Raw genomic sequence first — 4,555 nt, forward strand, 5'->3', positions numbered from 1 at the left:
CCCTCCCCCAGCTCATGACAAGAAACTAGTGCCCCCACCCCCAACCATCCAGGTAGGCCCCCCCATGCCTACCTTTATCGCTGATGGTTCTCCAGTGGTCACTGGGGGCAGGAGCACAGTTTCCTCCTGACCCTTGCAACACCCTTCCAAAATGGCTGCTTTGACCTCTTTCCGTAGCTTGCAGTACTTTGTGAGGTTTGGGAAATCATTGCTCATCGTGGTGAAGGGGTAAATCATTCCATAACTGTGGGGCAAGGAAGAAAAACACAGAGTTCCTGGTAGAGTCCAAATGAGCACAATGAGGTGGAGGTAATACCAGACGGTGAGAATCAAAAGACCATAGAGCAGAACAGTAATAAATTGTTCCTGAGTGGTAAACCTTGTGAGTCAAGCAAAGAATCTTAAATTGAAACCTAACAAGAAATAGGAGTTTTTGTTGTCTGAAGAACAGGGGAAGCATGATCAAAACATCTCACACCACATAACAGAGGAACTGCAGTACTTTGGAGCAGCTGTATACCCTTAATATGACGTCGGGCTACTCCAGCATACATATTGTTGCAATAATCAATACATAATAAGACAAAGACATGGACCAAGGTACGGAGAGTTGTAATGTTCAAAATGCAGTGAAAGGAATGGAAATGGCATAGGGCTAGAAAACTAGTTCTTCTGACACTAGATACCTGATTTTGAAATGAAAGTTCAGCGTCTACAATAACACATAAATAACAAAATGAGTTAATGGGAGTAATTGAGATAAGTATATAATTATTGCCATACTGGGACAGACCAAAGGTCCATCAAGCCCAGCATCCTGTTTCCAACAGTGGCCAATCCAGGTCACAAATACCTGGCAAGATCCCCCCAAAAAGTACAAAACATTTTATGCTGCTTATCCCAGAAATAAGCAGTGGATTTTCCACCAAGTCCATTTAATAATGGTCTATGGACTTTTCCTTTAGGAAGCCCCCAAACCTTTTTTAAACCCCATTCAGCTAACTACCTTCACCACATTCTTTGGCAACTAATTTCAGAGTTTAGTTACATGTTGACAGAATGTTGATTCTCCGATCTGTTTTAAATTGCATGCCCCCTAGTCCTAGTATTTTTGTAAAGAGTAAACAAACAATTCACATCCACCTGTTCCACTCCACTCATTATTTTATAGACCTCTATCATATCTCCTCTCAGCCGTCTTTACTCCAAGCCGAACAGCCCTAGCTGCTTCAGCCTTTACTCATAAGGAAATCATCCCATCCCCTTTATCATTTTCATCACCCTTCTCTGTACCTTTTCTATTTCCACTGTATCTTTTTTGAGATGCAGTGACCAGAATTGAACACAATATTCGAGGTCAGCTCAAATCCTGACAGGCCAATGAGAGACGAGTTCCAGCCATTCCCTTGCCTGTTTAGCAGAGCGGGTTCCAGCCGTTCCCCTGTCTGTTTAGCAGAATCATAACAGGGGCACTTTTACTAAGCCGTGGTAGCATTTTTAGCTTGTGACAAATACCGAGATGCCCATTATATTCCTATGGGCATCTCAGTGTTTACCACCAGCTGATTTCTACCACGAGCTACAAACGCCACTGCGGATTAGTAAAAAACCTCTAACAAAGCAAACATAAAAGTAGGGGAGGACCAATACAACTCCAACTCAAGGGTAGAAAGCAACTTTATTATTTCATTTATTTATTTACTGCCTTTTTGAAGGAATTCACTCAAGGCGGACTCAATGCAGATCTATGTTTCAGCATGAGGGCGCCTGCCTCAGGAGTCAACAAATCAATCCAGATGGACGTGGACATCAGTGTACACGTGGAGGGGCATAATTGAACAAAAACGTCTATCTCCATGGGCGTTTATCTCCGAGAACGGGTCCATGAAGGGGCGGACCAAACCGTATTTTCGAAAAAAATAGACGTCCATGTTTTATTCGACAATTTGTGAGCTGGGCGTTTTTGTTTTTCAGTGATAATGGAAAATGAAAGCGCCCAGCTCAAAAACGAATAAATCCAAGGCATTTGTTCGTGGGAGGGGCCAGGAGTCGTAGTGCACTGGTCCCCCTCACATGCCAGGACACCCTAGGGGGCACTTTTACAAAAACAAAAAAAAAGGTAAAGAGCTCCCAGGTGCATAGCACCCTTCCCTTGTGTGTTGAGCCCCCCAAATCCCCCTCAAAACCCACCACCCACAAGTCTACACCATTACTATAGCCCTAAGGGGTGAAGGGGGCACCTACACGTGGGTACAGTGGGTTTGGGGGGCGGTGTGGAGGGCTCCCATTTACCAGCACAAGTGTAACAGGTGGGGGGGGGGGGGAATGGGCCTGGGTCTACCTGCCTGACGTCCACTGCACCCCCTAATAACTGCTTCAGTGACCTGCATACTGCTGCCAGGGAGGTGGGTATGACATTTGAGGGTGAACATAAAAAGTTGTGAAAAGGCATATTTTGTGGTGGGAGGGGGTTTGTGACCACTGGGGGAGTCAGGGGAGGTCATCCCCAATTCCCTCCAGTGGTCATCTGGTCATTTAGGGCACTTTTTGGGGCCTTATTCGTGGAAAAACAGGGTCCAGGAAAAGTGCCCTAAATTCTCGCTAAAAACGCATTTTTTTTCCATTATCGGCGAAAGGCGCCCATCTCTGATCGCCCGATAACCACGCCCCAGTTCCACATTCACCAAGCCTTCGACACGCCCCCATCAACTTTGTCCGCATCCGCAACGGAGTGCAGTTGAAAACTTCCAAATTCGGCTTTCGATTATACCGCTTTATTCGTTTTTATTTATTTATTTATTTATTTATTTATTGTTTGCATTTGTATCCCACATTTTCCCACCTCTTTGCGGGCTCAGTGTGGCTTACAATAAGATATGAATAAAGAGAATACAGTTGATACAAATTGGTTATGGGTTACATTGTACAAGTAGTGCCAGATAATCAAATTATCATTAGGAATATCACAATGGGACATCAACAGGGAGACTTTGGGAGGAGATAATAGGAAGTTTAAGGGCAGTGTTAAGACATATAGGCACATGGTTTACCTATTCCTGTAAGTATATGTATGAGTAATGCGGAATTGGGGGGAATGAGAGGTCTTGAGTGGATGTGTGATGCATTGATGTAAGTGAGTGTAGACTCTATGTGTTTTGGTTTTTTCCGTAGATTGTCTCAAACAAGTGGGTCTTCAGTAATCTGCGGAAGGATGCTTGTTCGTGGATCGCTCTTAAGTTGCATGGCAGTGAGTTCCAAAGCTGCGTGCTCGTGTGAGAAAAGGTTGACGCGTGTAGCGTCTTGTATTTCACGCCCTTGAAAGTAGGGAAATGGAGGTTGAGGTATGTTCGGGAAGATCTCCTAGCATTTCTGGGTGGTAGGTCAATCAACTCGGACATGTAGGCTGGGGCTTCGTCGTAGATGATCTTGTGGACTAGTGTGCATACCTTGAAGGTGATGCGTTCCTTCAGTGGAAGCCAGTGTAGTTTCTCTCGTAGTGGTGTTGCCCTTTCATATTTTGGTTTTCCGAAGATGAGTCTGGCTGCTGTGTTCTGGGCTGTTTGAAGTTTCCTCAGTGTTTGCTCTTTGCCGCCTGCGTATAATGAGTTGCAATAATCCAGATGGCTGAGGACGAGGGATTGCACTAGGTTACGAAAGACGAATCTTGGGAAGAGTGGTCTTATCCTTTTCAGTTTCCACATGCAGTAGAACATCTTCTTAGTTATGTTGTTTGCGTGGGTTTCCAGTGTTATGTGGCGGTCGATAGTGACTCCAAGGATTTTTAGCGTTTCTGAGATTGGAAGGTTTAGGTTTGGTGTGTTTATCGCGTTGAATTCGTTGGTGTTGTGTTGGGAGGTGAGTACCAGGCATTGAGTTTTTTCTGCATTTAATTTCAGACGGAATGTGTCTGCCCATGTGTTCATGATGTGTAGGCTTTGATTGATTTCGTTGGAGATTTCTTTGATGTCATGTTTGAAGGGGATATATATTGTCACATCATCAGCGTATATATGTGGATTGAGGTTATGGTTTGATAGGAGTTTTGCTAGGGGGATCATCATTAGGTTGAAAATGGTTGGTGAGAGGGGTGATCCTTGTGGAACTCCACATTCAGGTATCCATGCCTTGGACGTGGTTGAGTGTGATGTAACTTGATACGAGCGCAGGGTTAGGAACCCCTTGAACCAGCTTAGGACATTTCCTCCAATGCCGAAGTATTCAAGTATGTGTAGTAGGATTTCGTGGTCGACCATGTCAAAGGCGCTTGACATGTCAAATTGTAGGAGGAGTATATTGTTCCCGGTTGCTATTATTTGCTTAAATTTGGTCATAAGGGTGACTAGTACTGTTTCTGTGCTATGGTTCGACCGGAATCTGGATTGGGCATCATGTAGTATTGAGTGTTTGTTTAGATAGTTTGTGAGTTGTTTGGTTACCATCCCTTCGGTTAACTTGGTTATTAGTGGTATGGATGCTACTGGTCTGTAGTTGGTAATTTCGCTCAGGTTTTTCTTTGTATCTTTTGGAATTGGGGTGAGTAAGATTTTTCCTTTTT

The sequence above is a fragment of the Microcaecilia unicolor genome, chromosome 14, assembly GCF_901765095.1.
Source record: "Microcaecilia unicolor chromosome 14, aMicUni1.1, whole genome shotgun sequence".
Classification (NCBI taxonomy): Eukaryota; Metazoa; Chordata; class Amphibia; order Gymnophiona; family Siphonopidae; genus Microcaecilia; species Microcaecilia unicolor.